The sequence below is a fragment of the Acipenser ruthenus genome, chromosome 10 (genome assembly GCF_902713425.1).
Source record: "Acipenser ruthenus chromosome 10, fAciRut3.2 maternal haplotype, whole genome shotgun sequence".
Lineage (NCBI taxonomy): Eukaryota > Metazoa > Chordata > Actinopteri > Acipenseriformes > Acipenseridae > Acipenser > Acipenser ruthenus.
In genome coordinates, this window is record NC_081198.1 from 29,898,999 (window position 1) to 29,921,531 (window position 22,533).

General features: G+C 39.2%; 1 protein-coding gene across 1 annotated transcript in view; it reads left to right on the forward strand.

Annotated features, from left to right (window-relative positions):
* The window catches only part of LOC117410804 (contactin-associated protein-like 5), a 245,439-nt gene that overhangs the window by 113,627 nt on the left and 109,279 nt on the right, over window positions 1-22,533 (forward strand). The gene's annotated exons all lie outside the window — the stretch shown is intronic.

Below are 22,533 nucleotides of genomic sequence, written 5' to 3' on the forward strand. Positions count from 1 at the left end.
CACATTATTATTATTATTATTCTTTTTACCTCCGTGCATCTATGTATACAATTGTGCTGGGATTCAATTACCAATTAATTATTCACTTGAATCAAATCTGTGCAACCCCGTGCTTACATATTATTAACTATTTTGATTGCACGTGAAGTGAAGTGCAATCCCCGTGCCTAAATACAATTATACATTTTAAATACTCATGCTCATTACCCACATTATATCCCGTGTACCAACTACAATACACCAACATTAACACACGTAACATACAACATATAACACACAAATGCACACAGGGGCGGGGCACATTGCCACAATCCCCTATGGCTTAGAGCCTCCTCTTTCCTTTAGTTTTGTGGATATAAATACTAAATAAATCCAGCTAATTCAATGGACTGCATGTTCAAAAGCCCTTAATCGTTGTGTATAGAGGCTCCTTGGATAAAAACATGAATGAATACCCAATGCATAACACAACTGATTAATGTAATCCAATCTTACCAGCAGTTATTAATCCCAGTTATTAAAAAAAGCCTCTAGTTTGGGCTCAAACAAGAACTCACCAGTCTTTTCTTTTTTTTTTGGTCCATGTTCAAGGTAGATGTTGTTTTCATCCCTGAGAGTGTGAGTAGACATGGTTTCTATGGAGCACAATATTTAAGAACGTGCAAAGGCACATTTTATGAGAGGCATAGAGCAATTGTAACAATATAAAACTACCAACTTGGCTGCAGGAAGGAGCAGTTAATTATTGTTCTAAGTAGTTTCTTACTAGTTTTCTATTCAGCAATATTTGTTATGACCCTACTGTATGTCTAAATTGAGTTGTAATGATCATACTCATAATGAATACAATCAGATGCTTCTAATTATATATTATTTTTTTTTATAATCAATTTTACTCCCAATCTGAAGTGCCCAGTGCGAATGTCTGTTCACAGCTGCAACGCACATACAAATCAGGAGGACTAAAGATCAGTAAACGACCTCTGTTTCCGCTGTTACTGAAACCTGGGGGCAATGTTTAATGAATAATAAAATCAATATAAATCTATGCCCTTAAGTGTCAATGAAATGATTCAATACATGAGTAAAGCTGTGATAAGCAATGGTAATACATTACAAAACACCTCCAGACTCGGCTACTTGTAATCAGCCAAGGGGCTCTTGAATGAGCACGCATGGGTTTCATTATCTCAGCTGGGAAAATCGTATTGGATATACACACTGTATGTAACTGTGACAGGTACATACTGTATTAAACACAAAAAAATGTTTTGCTTGGCGGTAAGAGCTGACAATTCCGAAAAAGACAGGAAATTGTCAGGTAGGCCGCCACTGCCCTTATCTGACCCATGTTCTGACAAGGCTTTCCAGCACACACTGTTTAACTGGCACCGTAGGTGGGTTCACTTCAGACAACATGTGGATTCACCACAGGGCAGGTGAGGTCAGGTCTAAAACCAGAACAACCATGGTTGTTTTTATGTTGTCATAGAATTATATGTGAATTGGAAAAGCTAATAGTTGGAATATTAACACATCTAGAGTGAGACAAGTTATTTACTGTGTACTTTTCCAAGTATACAAATATTTATAACTGTCATAACCATTTCAGCTTGTTTTCTTTCTTTTTTTGGATTTTGTTTTTGTTTATGAAGGACACAAAAATATGTGTTTGATATGCTGGAAAATAAATTTGATGTATATGTGGCATAGTAATGTATAGAAACCCTAAAGGTACATGGTGTAAAAATTTAAATGGGAGGCTACTATGTCATGAGCACGACTATCTCGTGCGTGGGACATAATATCTTGTGCGCTCGACTTACTATTGTATCTCATGCTCACGAGATAGTAGCTTCCCTTTTTAATTTACACCATGTGTCTTGAAAGGAGACAAATAATCGATCATTGAAAGGAGACAAATAATGTTACACAAGCATTTTCCAACCAATTAATCCATGCACTTTATAGATCTTATCCATTTATAACAGTGACTGTTCTAAACTTATAAAGGATATCTATTAGGCTGCTTTAGAGAACTTATGAATCCTCAGCAACCCACTGGTGATTACACATGTCTGTACCTGTGAAGCAGTGTGTGCTGGAAAGCCTTGTCAGAACATGGGTCGGGACATGATATTTATATGCAATAGAAAGTAGATCAATCCATTTAGATTATAATCCTCTGTGTATATCTTGAAGGAAGGTTTTGGTTTGCTATTTTTTTTTTTATTTGTGGTGCAACTCTTAGTTTTTTGTATAAGAAAAAGTCTCTACCACTGTAACAAACATTCCCAAGTAGGACCACATTTTCGATACCTTATACACATATACATACTTGTCATACATAAAACAGGCTATTATTATTAGGCCATTACAATTTTTTAAAACATGAATACTTTAGTTACGTTTATATTAGGCTAGCTATCTGATTGACATTAATATATTGCTAAATGTATTTACATTTATATTTATACCTTGTTTAAAAATGTACATTGATTCAAATGGCGTCATTAGGAGGAGAACGGCACATTTCCATACAATCAATTCAACCATTTTATTGCTCAATATAAACAAGATAATAGGCTAATAATCATGAACAACAGGATCTCCTGGATACTTGTAACTCTGTTAACTAGGGATTTCAACATGTAAACAAAACGCTGGGGTAAATCACAAAAAATCACACAGAAAAATGCTTTTAAGTGCTGCTTTTACTATACTGTATGTATTGTGAGTCACAGTTCACATGGAAGGAGGCTTGTGAACATGAATGATCAGTTAAATGCTGCAAATCCATAATTGTTTGTGAGGAATTTATTACGTTATTGCTGTGTTCGTAAACATCCCATCAAACATTTGGTAATATTAATTATCATGCACATTATATTGTTTGTAATACGTTATCGTACACAGTATATTAGTATTACGAATATAGATATGTTGTGCTTATGTTTTAAAGTATATATATATATATATATATATATATATATATATATATATATATATATATATATATATATTTACAGTATATATTGGCCAGCAGTGTGGAGTAGGGAGGGTCGTGGGTTCAATCCCAGGTGGGGGACACTGCTGCTGTACCCTTGAGCAAGGTATTTTACCTAGATTACTCCAGTAAAAACCCAGCTGCATAAATGGGTAATTGTATGTAAAAATAATGTGATATTTTGTAACAACTGTAAGTCGCCATGGATAAGGGCATCTGCTAAAAAATAAATAATAATAATATTTAAATAAATAAATATAAATAACTATATATATACATATAAAATTATAGTTATATATATATATATATATATATATATATATATATATATATATATATATATATATAATAACTATATATATACTTATAAAATTATAGTTATATATATATATATATATATATATATATATATATATATATATATATATATATATATATATGTATACTGACTACTAATATCTTGGTAATAAATATTTAAAAGAGGTACAATTTCATTTGTTGCTACACCAACTTTTGGAGTCCCCATTGAAGATAACGCTGTCAATCATGGTATGCATGAGTTAAGGTCGGAAGCATTTAAAAAAAAAAAAAGAATAATAAGTCGTAAAAAATTCTCTGTGACAGCATATGAATTGCTGTCCCGATCCATTTTGAAACGGTCGAAAAAACATACACCTCAAAATTGAGTTTAAACAAGGCTCTGCCAGCCACACTTATAATATGTGTGTGAGTGTGTTAATGTGGTCAGGCTGAATTATTGAATAACTGATTGCCAATTTAGCCGGGACACCTGAGTATATAAACACTGTCAGATACACACTCAGTAGCTCAGTGGCTAGCAATGTAAAAGTTAAACAAAACACAAAGGGGGGCAAACTTACCCCCAGTTGTGAGGCATACTCAGTGGTCCAGGTGGAGATTAGTGGTGATCATCCTTCAGCTGCAGTGTGCTCTGACTGTGGAATTTACTTCCTAGGTATGTCTGATGTGATTTTAAATCAAAGCTAAAATTATAATATTTTAACAAGGTATTTGCTCTGAAGTAATTTAATCTAATGCACGGCTTTGTATTGTATTGTATTGTAACGAACCCCATAAGGTTCTATAAAAGCAAGATTTGAAAGTATTATACCTGTTATATGGATAAATGTGAGAGAGTGGTATAAAAGCACTGATTCCCTGAACGCATTTTTTTTAGATCTACCAGTGTGTGAAGAGAAGACAATATGGTTCTGAAGATAATCAATGTAAATTCTCTTCCAAAAATAAATTGGTTGATTCAGCAGATTGCAGCAACTACACCAATTAGCATATTAGCAAGACTGAAGAATATCATGTACATGTCGATGGTCTCAGAAATAATAAGAAGGTCGTGAGCATGCTTTCTTACAGAGAAACTGCGTCTCTAAAACGACAAAGCACTGCTTCTGTAGGGCTGTGGTTCGCTCATGGGTCTGAGGTAATAGTCTGTTTTATAATGAAGGCATTAGTTGAATTCTTTTTTTATGTCCAGTAAGGTTTGATAATCTGCTGTGATGAGGTACAAGAATAGGTTTGGGATGTTAGACAAATCACATACAAACATCCAGACAATATTGTGGGCAGCACCATTCATGTAACATTTATTGTAATCCTGTACTAGGTATTCAAAATCAGATTTAGAATAATACTAATGTGGCTCATTCAGCCTTCACCTGGGACCAGCATTGTAGCGGGTGATCTTTCTAACTTAGCCCAACTGTACCAGTAAGTCCAGAAAAAAATAAAATAAAAGACATTTATTAAAGGCAGGTGCACTTGAAAGCTCATAAAGGGTTGTTTCTTTAATTGTAGATAACATTGTAAGTCGCCCTGGATAAGGGCATCTGCTAAGAAATAAATAATAATAATAATAATAATAATAACAAAATAATGTCATACAGCTTACCTGTTTTGCATTTCAATTAGCTACATACAGTAGGTCTGAACTGTGCAGTTTTGAAAGAAGCACATGTATCAACCATATATTTTTCCTTTTTGAAACATGGTGTCTAGTACCGTCGGTTAAAGAAACTTTTCAGTTTCTTTGCCTTATTCTTAGGAAATCTGTTTTATCTGCACTTCCTGGGTCATTTCACCTCAGCAGTGTCTTCTTGTTCGAAGAATGTTACTGGCTGATAGCATGTCAGTCAATAAGGGAAGCAGCTGCTTGGCTAATTCCCTTAGTGTAGCACCTGCTATCATATAAAATGCATGCTTACTATAGAATGTGTTTTTTTCAAAACTGGACATTTAAGACCTATATGGAAGTGCACGACAGGTAAGATTTCTGGATTTTTTTAAAGCTACAATCACTTTGAGGACACAAAAACATTTAATCAGCAAGTAAACTGGCACATGGGCATTCTAGTTACCCTGAGACCAACACAATAGAAGTAGTCTGTGAATGGTCTCAATGGCTGAGTAGTAGCTAGGAAACCATATTTATGCAAAGACAATGGAGAATAATTAAATGGTCTGCAGAAAATGCATAGTAATGCATTGCTAACTGGACCATGCCGCTATTTATTGATTTCATTTATCAAGTCAAAGCATGAAGTTGTCAGAAAGAATCATCAGGAGTTCATTTAAGGTTAGATAAATTAACTGTTATAATAGACAGCCCACAACAGCTTTACTGAAGAATGTAACAATAATATAAATGAACACTGGTTACTTTTAATTCAAAATGAATGACAGGTTAGGTCGCAGTGGATCAAAGATGATTCTCAGTGTTAAGATATTCTAGACATATGTGTCAGTGTTTTTTAAAACTATAGTGTCAACACCCCTAAGTAATCAGCTACTGTACTACATCACATCTTAGGCAATGTGTTTATCTATCTATCTATCTATCTATCTATCTATCTATATAGATATACAGAGCTTCCTCGCTATAACGCGGGTCTCGGGGGACACACAATATGAGCGTTGTAACCGAAGAGCGTTATAAACGGGGGAGGGGGTGGGGGGCGCCGCGGGACACAACACACATCTGACTAAAATACAAGAATAACTCCCTCTCTATAATGCACATATAGTGAAGCAAAAATTTTACTTTCCGTGAATTAACCATGCATAAAGCACCATAATCGATGCTATATTTTTAAAAAAAAAAAAAAAAAAAAGGGTAACATTCCCACTCGTGGATCATTTTATTTAGCAGTTTTTAAACTATAAATAGCCTGGCTAAACGGCGGTCAGGAGTTCAGTTCGAAGCGACAGTCAAGCAAACCAAGTGTGAGAAGGAGAGCTGGTCGGGAGAGGAGAAGAGGGAATGGGCTCGCCCCAGGTTCAGCTGCTGGAGAAAGCTGCAGCTCGTCTGCAGAAAAAAAGTAAATACATTAGGAAAGATTAACCATGTAATAGGCCTAATATTTATTTAGTTATAAAACAAATACTGAATAAGATGTCTGTGTTATAAAGTGCCAGCACAGCTTTTCTTCAGTTCAGACTTAAAAGGGAGAGACAGACGGAATTTAGACTGAGAAGTTGTTTAATTTGAACAACACCATTACTGTATTTATTGTACAAATATTGCATGAATCATTAGTATAGGGAATTGGGGGACATGCGTTATATCCGAGGCGCTCTATAACCGAGAGTATAACTGTCAGTTAAGAAAGGCTTAATGCAAAAGCTTGTTTTAACATTGTCTTTATTATGGTTTTTGGGTACCTGTGCCGACCTCTAATATATATATTAGATGTTTCCAGAAAACTGTTAAAATAATTCAGTCAAAGAAATGGTAATCTTAGAAATGTCCACGGGGTTAATTAGCTCACTGTAGGAGCAACTGAAGTTAAGCTGTCTCCAATCTGGTAATCAAGGAACATATTTAAATTGATTCTTTGTTTGTGCTCGCTGTTGGCGAGTAGGAGTACATGCCGGCAGATAACCTGTGTAAGTTGGAACAAGATGTAAAAACTGCAACCAGTATCGATCAGTGTGTGCTTTCTGTTTATTTTGTTTTGTTGGATAAATGGCTTAGCCGTTCCAACTGCTTATAATATATAATTACGAAACAGTTAATAGACTTGTTTTTCCTAAGATTTTTTTTACACATTTTTTTTATTTTAACTGTAACGAAAATACAATGCCCAAACATAAGCCACATAAAACCATAAACAAAGTACCATAAACTGAACACACAAATGCATTGTTAATATAATTACTATACTACTATTAATATACTGGTAGAAATGGGCTTCCTGATACAATTACGGTATCAAAATAGTTAATAGAAAGATCACGCAAATATCAAAGTCACAATCCACATACAATCTTGCAAAGAGAACAAGTTTAGTGCATGTCACATGACCATATTTTACGGCAAAAAAGATTAAATCTGTCTGTTGAACAGTTGTCTTACCTTTACGTCTGCCCTTCTCTCCTTCTGAGGTGTGAAATGGTCAACCACACGGTCATGCCAGCAGGGATTCTTCTCCAGTGCCTTCTCGATTTCCTTCTCAATAGACAGAATCACCAAGTTCTTTAGTTGTACTTGTCCCATTGTGTTTCTGGTATAACATTTTAGCCTCCTGAGACACGAGAAGCACCTTTCCACACCAGTTGAAGTTGCACCTATTGTCATTACTAAAGAAATGAGCTTGTAAAGCTGGTGCATAGCTTTGTCAAGACCGTGATCTTTGTAATAACGCAGCAGATCAGCAATTTTGCCACTCCCACCTTGGAGCTTCCTGTCCGAGTAAAAAACGTGCAGCTCTGTTTTTAAGTGATCCGCGTCAAAGAATCGTCCGTATACACTGTTCAGGGAATCGAATGCTCCATCTGGAAATTCCCTATTCATCGTAGCAAGATTGTCAGCATTTAGTATTGAAATATTATATTATCCAAAATGGAAAAATACAGAGCGCGACACTACTGCTTTACGTCTTGCATCAATCAAGTGTTTTAAAATTGCCGTTTTTTTTCTTAGTTTTATTGTGTTTCGCAACTTGAATTTGAGCGCTTTCATAGAACATTTTCAATTCGAGTTTGGCCTAATAGCTTCAGTTTCACCTCAGAATTGATGTGCTCCTTTGATTTGGTGTGCCGTTTCACTGCACGGTCCAAGTTTTTAGAATCAGTATATCTGTATTTTATCCATGTATGCGTAGATGAAGATATTAAAAAGTAAATAGGGCCAACAATGGAGGTGATTTGTAACAGCACTTACAGTAAGCCAATGTACTCTGTCATACCAATTACACTGAAATAACCTAGTCTTCCCAGAATCTTCTTGTACTGCATTTAGTTTAGGCTGAGGCCTACCTGCACCTTTTATGGAAACCTTTTCCGTGTACTCCAGTGTTCTAAATGGATTCTCTAACAGTCATTTTACCACATTCTCCATTTCGCTGTAAGTAACAGTTTTCAATAACACTGTCTGGTATCTAAATACTGTATTTCACTACTGACTTCTTACAAAAGTTCTGCAGTTGGGCGGGATGTTGTCTGAGGCACAAGCTATCCCATAACTTTCGCGCATGCTCAGCACAAACATCATTACATGACAGTACACCAGACACAGGGGAGGCTGGCCACCTCTTTGAAAAAAAAAAGAATGCAATTCATCCAATAAAAACCTGTTTCTAGGGTCAGGTGACTGTTGGCAACTTGCATTAGAGTGTATTGGAGATAGGGAAAAACTGCATAGTGTGAATTAAAGGTGTTGGTATGATCATCATCATCATCCTACTACTATATTATTATTATTATGATAATGATGATGAAGATTATGGTATTTTTGGGGAGGCACTGCCTCCTTTGCCTCCTCTAAGGAGCCTCTACTGTTACTAAAGCACAACAAGATGCTGAAAACGTACAGATGGTAATATGTAGGGGAAATAAACTACAGTGATAAACCCCATTAATGTACAGTGCAGTGTAGACAGAAACAGTGTACACAATGCAGCAATCCTTTTCAGTTAATCAAGAGCACAAAACTGTAGGAGAGCTAAATCTTCCTGCCACATCTCACAAAGAAACCATCCATTCCCTTTAGCATTGCAATTATCTGCAATGTTCACAGCGAGTAAGCCTTCTTTTTTCTCACATTATTGTACCTTTTCATTTTTAAAAGCAGGTACTGCAAAGTCTGGGAAGTAACAGTTCAGTTTTCTTCCTCACACACAGTTAGACAAAAGGCTGGCTCTTGAAGGGATACATGGAAAAATAAATTCTGAGGCAAGAAAGCAATTGACAGCACAAAACATGGAAGTGAACAATAAAAATTATCACAAAACGGGCTCAGTTGTTTGATTCCAGATGAGTGAGAACAAAAAGCAAAATAACCAAGGTCTTAATTTAATTAACTGTTATCTGGACAAAAACATTTTAGGTTGCTGTTGCTGATTCAGAATATATATATTCCTTTTTTTACTTAAGGACATCATTGAAATTAGCAATTTAAAGCTCGCCGCACACAGCCCGACTCAAGCAGACCCGACTCATCTCATCTGAACTGACTGTACAGAGTCGTACGAGCAAGATTTCCCAGATTTCAGTCGGGTTGTCTTCAGATTCGAAGATTGAACATGTTGCATCTTTTTCAGACGCAGTTTGGTTTAGTTGTGATCAATCTGTATGTGTGCGGCAGTTGCCGACCAAGACTAACTGAGACCGACCAGTCATAAGGTTGTCAACCAATGAGGTTGTCAACCAATGGTGAGGCAGGTTTAAATAACGTGGATTATCTTGTCGTACAAGATGGCAGAATTCTGGACAAAGGATCACGAGGATGAGCTTGTTCAAATGTGGTCCAATAGTCCATGTTTATATGACTGCAGTGCGAAAGCATACTAGAATTGTATTTCGAAAAGCAACGCAACCACGGAAATTGCCAAAGCACTGGGAACTACAAGTGAGTTTACGCATAGTTTTAATATCAGTGAAGCCCAAAATAGGTCTACACGCTGCGAAAAAAAAAAAGCGATACAGCTAAAGTCAAATAAAAATCAACAGGTTACATTTTATTTAACACAAGCTAAAGTGTAGTAGACAAATAATTATACAAAGAGTCAAACACTGCCCGAAATGTTTGTGCGGTTAATGGTCAGTAGTTAAGTACTATAATAATACCAATACACGTTTGCACCTTGCACTTTTTGTATTCGGTAGTTTGCCTACTATATTTGTTAGCCTATATTAGCCGAAATAAAATTGCACCTTGAACCGTGCAAACATTTCGGTCAGTGTTTGACTTTTTGTATAGTTTGTCTACCAACTTGGGGCTTGGGATTTTGTTTTATCACGCATACGTAACTGTATTAATTAGAACTTCATTGAATGCTCTGCATGGTAGGTGCTGAAGTCATGAAATGGATCACATCACTGCAAACTCAATTTTTGCGTTTGATCAAAGCACCAGCAAGCGGGAGCGAAGGCAAGAAAAGAACGGTGCAGAGGGGTGGTGAAGAACCTGGCGTTCCTTACCCCGCATGTCCAAAAGAGGCCTTCGATCTCGAACGTGGATCTGGTTAGTAGGCCACACTTTATTTAAACACTATTTCTGCACTTGATTTAATTCAGAATAAAATGTTAGCAAGACTGGTGTTGTTGTTTTGCTGTTAACAGTATCATAAACAGGGTTTGCAGTGGTCCTTGAAAACTTGAAGAGTGTATGAATTTCTTTGGACCCCTTGGGATAAATGCAAAAACAGGCTACACTTATGATACAAATCATTGAAAAGTACTAGAAAATAAAAACTATGCTCTAAAAAAAACATTTTGTGGATAATTATGTTATTATGACATTATATAGGTAGGCTTGCTTTCCACGCTTATTTTTCAAAACACTGCCTATATCAAAATGAAACAACTCAATTAAGCAGACTGCAATAACAATTTATTTTCACTCAAAGAAGCGGCACACTGACTGGCTAGCTGATTGCCCTACAGGTTAGTTGCTTTGTGCACCTGATTGCAATTTTTATAGTAGGCTAGTGTAGTTTTAATAGAAACGCATCATTGAGTAAGCCTATAGCCTATCATTTTTATCGATTTCTGCATTTTTGTTATTTGTTATTTAAAAAGTTGTGTCTGCTGAGAGATTGTGTTTCATGAAATAAGCGACAGTTTTCTTTTTACAGTGAAAGTAAAGCACTTTTTTAGAAATAGAAAAAATAATGTTTGAGTGTTTAATAATGTTAAGAAACGGACATTGATTCATAATTCTAATTACAGCTTTAAAGTGAGGTAGATAGAGCAGAAACAGCCTAAACAAAGAAAGCTACCAAGCCTAATTATAGGTTTAAAATAGTTTGGCATGGCACTTTTCCAGCCCTTGAAATTTAGGTTTGTAGGTGTGGAAAAGTCCTTAAAAAATTCTGTATAATGGCTATGAACAGTCGGTTATTAGCCTATATTGTATTGTGATGTTCTTTTGTATTTTTTGGGTATTTTTAAGCCGCAAATTGGCGCTGATGATGAGGCTGAGAACGTGCAGGAGAGTGGTAAGGAGGATGATGAGACAGGATCGCAAGAGGCAGAAGGCAATTCCAGTCAGACAGATACACATCAATCCATACTGGAAGTGATGATGATGACAACCTGTCCGGAGTTCAGTTTGCCATGCCAAAGCCACACCAATCAACAAAAACACCACTAGCTGTAGGCCAATGAGATACAAAGAAAGGGGCTAAAAAAAAGAAAACCAGTGATGACAACATGTTGGAAATACAAGTACTGAAGAACATGTAGGACAGCCTCAAGACTTTGCAGACCAAGACCAAAGATACAGAAGATGGGATAGACATATTTAGTCATAACGTTTCGCAGAAGCTGAGAATGATCGCAGACCCAAGGCTACAATTCCTAGTTAAGGAAGAAATTGATCGAGTTATAAGCAACGGCTTAAAGCAGTACTGGGGTACTTCTGGAGATGTTGGTAACAACCAGTCACTGTCACCTTCACCGTACCCCTCATCTTATTACCCAGGGTACACTAATCGCCCAATGCAATAAAACTATGGTTCTGCCAGCCAGTCACAGCAGTTCATGAGGCGCGACACAGATTCCTCAGAGCAAAGTTTCACCCAAATGCTAAATTTATAATTTCTCAATTTAATCCTGATTCTCAGGTTTAATACTATTGTGTTAAAATTTATATAGACCCTGTGTTAAAAAACACTCTTATAACTTTCATATAGGTAGCTGAAGTCATATCTGCATATCCAGTTTGTGTTTTGTTCTTATATACAGTGTGTGTATGATATTACACTTTCAGATTGCAGACTATTAAACTGTATTTTCTGTATTCCGTTAAAAACAAGGTGCGTTTGTAATACAAATGAGTTATCAACCTTCTTTGTCACAATATAATTTATTAAACAACATTAATATCGTAATCGTACTGTGACTCTTGAAATGTGTATTTTTTGTGACAACTGTAGCTGCCCTGGGTAAAGACGCCTGCTAAGAAATAAATAATAATAATAGCCTATATGACGAATCAAGAAATGGTAATGCAGCTGGAGAAAAAAAACATGTATTTTAAAAGAAACTTAATTGATCTGCAAAAAATTAAAATAATATTTTCATTACAATAAAGCAATATGGAAGCAAAGTGTTTATAGTTTCCGATTGCATTTTTTTTTTTTTAATAATAGGCTATAGATCATTTATAATCTGTGCCTTGAAGTATGTATCTTTCAAGACGGCATATATGACCTCGCAGGCTTCTTGTATTATCTTTCCAATGGTGGTTTCACCAAGATGGAACTGATAGGACAAGCTCCTATAGGTTTCCCCTAAAAAATTAAAATAATTTGCTCTTACTTAATTGAACCCTTAATCTTTATCTAATAATTAGCTTAATTTGACCTTTTAAATTGTTTAGTTTATAAAAACTGAGATTAAGTTCCTTATACGATTTTACATGAAACCTGAAATCTCCAATAGCAACTATACACTCTTTTCCTTATACTGCCCTGTGGCAATGTGCCCTGCCCCTGTGTGCATTTGTGTGTTATGTGTTGTATGTTGCGTGTGTTAATGTTGGTGTATAGAGATTGGTACACGGGATATAAACGGGTCTGTGTTTCACGTGTGATTTAAATTGTATATTTGTATTTAGGCACGGGATTGCACATCACTGCACGTGCATTTAAAGTATAGTATGTGAGCACGGGGTTGCACAGAATTAATTCACTTGCTGGGATTTAAGTGAATAATTAATTAGTAAATGAATCCCAGCACAACAGTATGTTTAAACCTTTTACTTTGTTAATAAATGCTGAGTGCTACCATTTGCACTCGGCTTCTCATCACCACCGTTTGTCTGTGTATTCCTTTCTGGTCTGACGCCACCCACTCCGGCCATCTTTGTGACATGCCCTTATACTGTAGAGGACTAGAGAGATGGAGTTGGTAGGGGGATGATAGAGAGTGATGTCTTATTATTGAAGTATAGCGGACACAAACTGACAAAGTGCTGCTATGCGCATACTTGGACTCCAGATGAATGAACGTGTTTTTTGTGTGTCTTGTTCTCCTACCTCCCCATGGACCCCGAATAGAGGTGAATAAAAAAATGATGGCAATGAGTGACTAGTAAGCAAAATACAACAGGCCGGGGGCATGTCTTTATTAGATAAGGTAAATGCTGAAATATTAATATTATTATTATTATTATTATTATTATTATTATTATTATTATTATTATTATTATTATTTGTTATTAAACTCGGGAGAAGTTGGCAAAACTCTGTTCGTCTTCTGTCTCTAGCTCTACCAGAAGATTTTTCTAACAGCCTTGTTCCAATCTTCATTCGACCCATGTTCTGACCCATAAACGCTTGTTTCTGGTTGCCTCGTGGCACTGTCTTCAACGTTTAATCAGTGTTTATGATGCCATACATAATGTGAGGGTCGTAAGGTGCGCATCGCAAGATGCCATGTTGGGAAAGTTAATAAAAAATGTATAGAGGGCAGGGTTAATTAAATTAGTACACACAGTAATCATCAGGATTCAGTTGTGGTCAGTCTTATTCAGTCTTGGCAGTGTGCGACGCCCAGTCGGGAAAAAATGCAGTTGTGACGACTGACCAAACTGATCGTGGATTTTCTGAGATGAGTCGGGTCAGCTTGAGTTGGGCTGTGTGCGGTGGGCTTTACATATAGGGAAATCAGGAGACTTGGCAGGTATGAGTTTGCTATCAGCAGCAATACAGTAACCACAATAGCAACTAGTCTCCAGGTTTGAATGACGAGTTGAAATCAAACAACTGGGCGCATTAATTTCAGCAACTTTATTTAAGCATATCACAGTAACAACACAGGAATGACACATCTCTTCTCTAAAGCCAGAGGAAGGAGGCTTTGACTTAATGAACACACACTGTGAACGAGTTACTGAACAAACAGCACGATCAGAATTAACATATACCGCAGATAACTAAATATTTTTAATTACTAAAACGTTTTATTTATTTTGCTAATACATATTAGGACCTAACGGTAACTTAAATACTGAAACTTACACAAATACACGAACATGCACTCAAATGAAAAAAAAAAAATGCTGTACTTTTATTCTTTCCATGTTTTACAATCAGTTCACAAACCATGTACGAGGTACCTGAACCAAAGAACAGCTCCATGTAAGTAGAAGCTTTTTTGTATTATTGGCAATTGGAAATACTTACGCTTGGGTCCCATACTTACGCTTGGGTCCCACCACTGGGATGAAGTCTGTATGGCTAGTACAAGACATAGAGTTCTCACAGAATAATGAGGAAAACATTTGTATTCATTAGCAACAAAAACTAGTGCTGCTAAAATCACAAAAACAAACAAACTGTAAATTAACTTTTTTTTAAAGCATCAATTTTCTAATTGCAATAGAACCCTCATAAGAGAGCTTTGTCATCTGTTAAGACCCTTCTCGTTATGTTAAATGCCCTCGCCTTCGGCTCGAGGCGGGCCTTGCCAGACAATAAAACACTCTTCTTGGGGTTCTATTGCTTAAATAATGATAATAATATTAATAATTTCTATGTTTATTGCAAGCGTCTGTGTTTTCCTAAACGCCTTCTCCTAGAGAAAAGTGAATTGACTTGGGCTCTGAGTCTATTTGTAATAAGCCCTGTGAGAAACCAGACTTTTAAAAGCTATTCATTGATAAGTTGTCTGTCATTGGAATGATTGATTCTTGGTTAATATTGTAATGTGTGTCTGCTTGTCACATTGAATTCATCGGCACCCTATGTCTTGCATTGTTTGTGCCACGTCTTTGTAAATATAGCTTGGAAAATGAGCATGTGAAAACGATTGCGGATGCAACCCCGGTTCCCTGAAAGAGAAAATAACCATCAAGGTATGGGATATCGGCGTCAGGCAGTAGGAATTGGCTGAGCTTTATAGCAAAGCTGCCGATAGGTCTCTGCACGAGCTGACGTGTAAGCCCGCCCCCCTGGAAGCTTACATTACGCAGCGCGCAGAACGCGCCTTCATCTTTTGCTTCAGGCCGTGAAGGCTTCCGGAGCGACCTTGCGGCTTGATGGTTATTTTCTCTTTCAGGGAACAGGGAATCGTTTCCTTTCAAGTCAAAAATAACCATAAAGGTATGGGAACAGTGTACCCAAGCCGTCGCGAGGGAGGATTCTCGGAAGTAGAACAGACTTACATCACAACGCAACTGCGAAGGCAATACATCTACGCATATATGCGGAGCCGCGCCTCAGCGTCTATGCTCGCAATGACACCTGTCCCAAGGTGAAAAAGTCAACACCATATTGTCAACCACTCTATATGTCCTCATCCTGAGCCGTCATAGAGTGTAGTACATATGCTCCAAATAGTGGAGCAGAGGAATCCAGTACATTCAACCGGTAAAACCTTGTAAAAGTATGTGGTGTAGCCCAACTGGCTGCAGCGCAAATGTCAGACACCGGCACCCCTCTAAAGAGGGCCCAAGATGTTGCCATACCCCTAGTTGAATGTGCCTTCAACTGCCCTGGTGGCGGAAGGCCTGCAGATTCGTACGCTAATTTAATAGCATCCACTATCCAGTGGGAAAGGCGTTGTTTAGACAACGGCTGACCCAAAGTCCTAGAACCATGGCATATGAACAACTGTTCTGTTTGCCTCACAGTAATTGTACGGTATATAACACCTCAATGCCCCCACGGGGCAGAGCATGTGTAACCGTTCTTCCTCTGGGGAAGAAAAAGGAGGAGGATGGAATGCCATCAACTCGACTGGTTGGTTCATATGAAATGGGGATATGACCTTGGGTAAAAAGGCCGGATTTGGACGCATGGAGACTTTAGAACCGTCTCCTGCGAAACGAGTACATGATGAATGCACTGATAGTGCATGTAACTTGCCCATGCATTTGGCTGATACCACTGTTAGCAAAAATGCGGTTTTCATAGATACAAGCTTCATAGCCACACTGTGGAGAGGCTCAAACGGTGTCTTGGTAAGGGCTTCTAGCACCACGTCAAGGCTCCATGACGGTAAACTGGTTATCCTAGGAGGTCGCAAGCGTCTTGCGCCCTTTAGGAATTGAGATGCCAGAAAATGACAACCTGGTGATAAACCCGTCAATGCGTACATAGCAGGCCGATATGGCGGCTAAATACACCGTAAGTGTACAGGGAGATTTCCCTTCACCTAACAGTTTCTGCAGAAATTGTAATATTACTGCCATAGGGCAGGATATTGGGTCACGGCCCTCAGCCAGACACCAAACTTGAAACAACTGCCATTTGTACGTATATTGTGACCTAGTAGAGGGCGCTCTGGCACTCTGAATAGTCCAAATCACCGCCGTCGAAAGCCCTAAGGCTGACAGGCGCTCCCGCTCAGGGGCCAAGCCCATAGCTGCATGAGCTTGGGGTTCTGGTGCCATAGCTTGGGACAATAGGTCCGCTCGCAGAGGGAGCTCCCTCGGGCGACCATGCAACAACTGCACCAGACTCGGGAACCATATTCTCCGAGGCCACCGAGAAGCGATCAGAATCACTGTCGCTTGCTCTACCCTGATCTTCTATAAGAACGTGGGGAGCATCGGAATCGGTGGAAATGCATATAGGAGCCCTGGTGGCCATTCGTGAGCCAGTGCATCGACTCCTAGGGGGCTGTCGAGGTCCTTCATCGAGAACCATAGGGGGCAGTGAGTGGCCTCTCGTGAAGCAAAGAGATCTACTTGCGCTGTGCCGAACCATTCCCAAATGCGCTCTACCACCTGAGGGTGAAGACGCCATTCGCCCGCAAGAGGGCCTCCTCTGGATAGGAGATCCGCTGCGTAATTGACTCTGCCCAGTAGGTGAACTGCAAGTAGAGAGGTTAAACGCGGTTGTGCCCATAGCAACATCCGTGTTACCATCCGGTGAAGGCCGGGGGACCGCAATCCGCCCTGGCGGTTGATAAACGCCACAACTGTGGTGTTGTCTGACCGCACTAACACGTCCTTGCCTAGAAGCACTTGCAAGAAGTGCCGAAGGGCAAGGTCCACCGCTCTGAGTTCCAGAGCATTGATGTGGGCTGACCTCCAAGGTCCTGACCACACTCCACGGGTCCCTGTCCTGTTCCAGACTGCTCCCCAACCTTGGTTGGAAGCGTGGGTCGTGATGACCTCCCTCCGAAGATGGGACCCAAGCGTACGCCCTGGCGGATGTTCAATGGAACTTTCCACCAGCATAGCGCTTCCCAGCAAGTTCGGGATACCCTCAACCTGCAGTGTTTGTCTCTCCGTGGATGCAACGCGAAGGCATTGAACCAGGCCTGCAGAAGTCTCTGGTGTAGTAAGCCCAAAGGAAGGGCTTGCGAGGCGACAGCCATCAACCCTAGCATAAGTTGACACAGCTCCATGCTGACTGTTTCTCTCAACCTGAATAGGGAGAGACACCGCTCTGGAAGGACACGGAATTTGTATGCCTTGCCCTGAAAGGCAAAAAGCAAGTACTTTACTGCCACGACGGACAGACTGGATGATGTGCCGGTGCGTAAGTATCTTGAACGATAACACCCGTAGGTATTTGTTCAGTGCTCGCAGGTCTAAAATAGGGCGGAACCCGCCGTCCTTTTTGGGCACTAGGAAGTATTTTGAATAGAACCCTTGCTCAATCAGAGCAGGATCTACTTGCTGAATAGCATGCTTGCTGAGCAATGCTTGTATTTCCACATTCAGAGCTGAAGACTGAGCGAAGTCCTTCACTGCAGTTACCACCACTCCCCGAAAGGGGGGGGTTAGCCAGAACTGAAGGGTGTAACCAATGACAATGGTTTTTTGCACCCAGATGTCGTTGGTGCACAGTTGCCAGAATTGGAGCTGTGGGAGAGTGTAGGGGTGGGTTGAAAGCTGCCTGGGTGTCCCATGGCTGCTTTGGCTGTGCTCGCTCACGAGGGGCCTGACCGGAGCCGTGAGGGCGTGGTCTACTGCCTCCTCTAAGACACCAACCTCCACAAAAGCGCTGACACTGAAAAACGCCGAAGTGCAAGTACTGAGCGTCGAGACGCTATGCACTGGACGCCGAAGCGTCATCTGACCCGCAGAGCGGAGACGCTAAGTGCTAGTACAGTGTCTTAGTCTAAAAAGACAATGGTGCTGTGCTATACTTACCTGCTATGTTGTTAATGGGGCAACTGTATTGATGCACTTGGCGGTTGTCTTCCTTATGTATTGAATGGGAATTTGTTTTTTTTTTTTTTTTTAGAGGCACTGCAGCAGCACTGTAACTAGTGCAAATAATCACTTTAAAGATTGGACTAGAGCCCTACAGCTACCACGCAGTGAGATGTTACACAATCCGCGACTGGTATTTGTTGGAGTGACTGCAGCAGCAGACTCCACACTGGGTCTGACTGCAGGCGAGACCGAGGCTGCAAAAATTGCGCGGCCAAGGCTGAGCGCACAACGCGTCCTCTAAATTCTATTCTATTATTGTAAAGGTAGAGAACAGACAATACAAAAAACCCAAAGAATATAGTATTGTGTATAATTTTATAAAAATATAATATATACAAAAATATAACACAATAATAATATGTAAGGAAGACAGTGCCAACGCAGATAGAACGCAATGCAGAAGCAAAGCGTGAGAGTGAAAAAATAATATATATAATATATATTTTTTTTAATGTTCAGTGGAGCGAACACTGAAATCAACTTGGAGAAGGGGCAATAGCCAGCTTCTCAAGCTTAAAGCTAATGAGTACAGACAGTGTGGTTTTTCTCAGAGAGAAAAACTTACCGGCTCAATGTCCTACATAGGCTGAAGGCAAAAGAGGAAGGGCGTTCGGCAGACCTATCGGCAGCTTTGCTATAAAGCTCAGCCAATTCCTACTGCCTGACGGCGATATCCCATACCTTGATGGTTATTTTCAACTTGAAAGGGAACTATAAATACAGCTGCATTTGAATGCTTTTTGTTTTTTATTATATTTACAACTTGGAAATTCTTTATGTTTGTATTTTACACCACATTATATAGCGAAAATCCACAGGATCATATTAATGCCCCAGGGCTCAAATATAAATTTACAGCAGCAGTGTGGAGTAGTGGTTAGGGCTCTGGACTCTTGACCAGAGGGTCGTGGGTTCAATCCCCGGTGGGGGACACTGCTGCTGTACCCTTGAGCAAGGTACTTTACCTAGATTGCTCCAGTAAAAATCCAACTGTATAAATGGGTAATTGTATGTAAAAATAATGTGATGTAACAATTGTAAGTCGCCCTGGATAAGGGTGTCTGCTAAGAAATAATTAATAATTACAGTAGTATTATTGTACGTATTGCAGTGATACATTTTTATATTTATATGGATTTGACATGAGAGGATTTGTTGCATACATGCAGTTAGTGTATCCAGATCCATACTTGCCAGCTTCATGGTTTTAATGGCCACTGCATTTCTAGTATTATTATTTATTATTATTTATTTCTTATCAGACGCGACTTACAATCGTAAGCAAATACATTTCAAGTGTTACAATACAAGTAATACAATAAGAGCAAGAAATACAATAACTTTTGTTCAAGTGTGACAAACCACAATTCAATAATACAGCAGATAATAGTGATAGTTACATCAGGATATGATTAAATAGTGATAGTTACATCAGGATATGATTAAATACAAAATACTACAGGTTAAACACTTGGCAGATTACAGTATTCTGAAGTACAGGATTAAATGCAGTAAAATAGGGGGCAGATAAATAAAGCACATTTAAATGAAGGGTGATAGTGTCCCAGGATACAAACAGAGGAGTTCTACAGGTGCTGTTTGAAGAGGTGAGTCTTAAGGAGGCGCCGGAATGTGGTCAGGGACTGGGCAGTCCTGACATCTGTAGGAAGGTCATTCCACCACTGCGGAGCAAGGGTGGAGAAGGAGTGGGCTCTGGAGGCAGGGGAGCGTACGGAGGTAGAGCCAGTCTTCTAGTGCAGGCGGAGCGGAGAGGTCGAGTGGGGGTGTAGGGAGAGATGAGGGTCTGGAGGTAGCTGGGTGCAGTCTGGTCAAGGCATCTGTAAGCTAGTACAAGAGTCTTGAACTGGATGCGAGTGGTGATCGGTAGCCAGTGGAGCGAGCGGAGTAGTGGAGTAGCGTGGACGAAGCGAGGCAGAGAGAACACCAGGCGGCCAGCAGAGTTCTGGATGAGCTGGAGCGGACGGGTGGCGGACGCAGGGAGGCCAGCCAGCTAGGGAGCTAGTACAGTGATCTACTGTAGCTCCCTAGCTGGCCAGCTTCTACCTTCTACCTGGACCAAGGGGAGATTTCATAACAACTTGCACAGCAATGGATTACCTCCCAGTTTTTGTTTAGCTATTTTTTTATGGTTCAAACATGAACTTTCAATCCTCATTTGTCTATAATTTACCACGATTAACCATTCTAAACTATTTTCAAATAATTTTCATTGTCAGACAGTTTCAAAACATCTTACACCTTACAATGCAACAATCATTGTCAACAATGATGCCATGTTCTACAGAATATATGGGTAGTGTATTGTGGTTGAAATAATGCTTGTTATTGTTCATTCCATTGTAGCTGCCATTCTCATACCATTGTCCCTTGATACAAAACCATTGCATTGCCATAATGGTGCCACTGCTGCATTGCCAAGGGATATCCCGACAAGCAGTCAGATATAGATAGAGAGACAGATAGATAAATAGCTATTTTTATGTACACACTGTGTTATTGATCACAGTCCCTAGAGGCTGTACTGCAGTGGCCAGAAAGTTATGTAAATAATCAAAGAAGTGCTAAAGGAGTTGTCTTGAGACTCCAGCACAAGTGGGCAGGAAGGACCCAAGGCAATTCTAACACTTCTCATGAATTACTAAACATGGCTTCACAGAATCTCTCCACCAGGGTTAAAGGTGAAGCCTGTAAATACTGCCATCAAATCAAAACAATAGCATTGAATTAAAATAAGTGTTATATCATAAATCAAATGTAATGTTATATACAGTAACCCAGAATACAGTTGCTTTTGTAAAAGCAGTAAACCATGTTACATTAGAGTTTAGACAGATACACAGGATTCCCTAAATCACTTACAAGGACAAGCTCAATACAGTTCTGCCATACTGTATATAGGATGGTTAGTAGATGAATAACATCAGCACAACTGCAGAAGCTTTCTTATTTCTATTTGAGCATACAGGTTAAATCGCAGGTTAGCATATTACATTGTATTTATTAGTACTTCACATATAATAATAATAATCTATAATAATAATAAATTTTATATCGCGCCTTTCATAGTGAACCACCATCACAAAGCGCTTTACAAGATACAAGACTAGGGTGTGTGAACTATGCATCAGTTGCAGAGTCACAACAACGTCTCACCAGAAAGACGGAGCAAAAGGAGGTTAGTGACTTACTCCGGGTCACACACTGAGTCAGTGGCTGGGATTTGAACTGGGGGACCTCCTGGTTACAAGCCTGTTTCTTTAACCACTGGACCACACAGCCTCCATAACAGAAAAGATTCCATCTTCCAAAGCTCATTTCTTATGTTGCACCCCTTCACAAAGGCAACTTTTGTCAACGTAAACAAGGGGACGACAGATGTTGCCGGCTTGTCGTCTCATTTGACCACCCTGGTCAACACCCCAGCGACACCCTGGCACACGCCCCAGTGACACCCCGGCACGCCCCCACGACGTGTCTCACACTTTAGGACGATGTTTGATAGTAGTATCACATGATAATAAGGATATAGACCATAAAGTCAGACAGACAGCGTATATGGTACATTCCGATTCCTGCATTTCATCCAATTAATTATATGTAGGTTATAGTAATTTATTTTAAATTAATTTGCAGTGTATGCAATATTATTATTATTTATTTCTTAGCAGACGTCCTTATCCAGGGCGACTTACAATTATTACAAGATATCACATCATACATTATTTCACATTATACAGATATCACATTATTTTTACATACAATTACCCATTTATACAGTTGGGTTTTTACTGGAGCAATCTAGGTAAAGTACCTTGCTCAAGGGTACAGCAGCAGTGTCCCCCACTTGGGA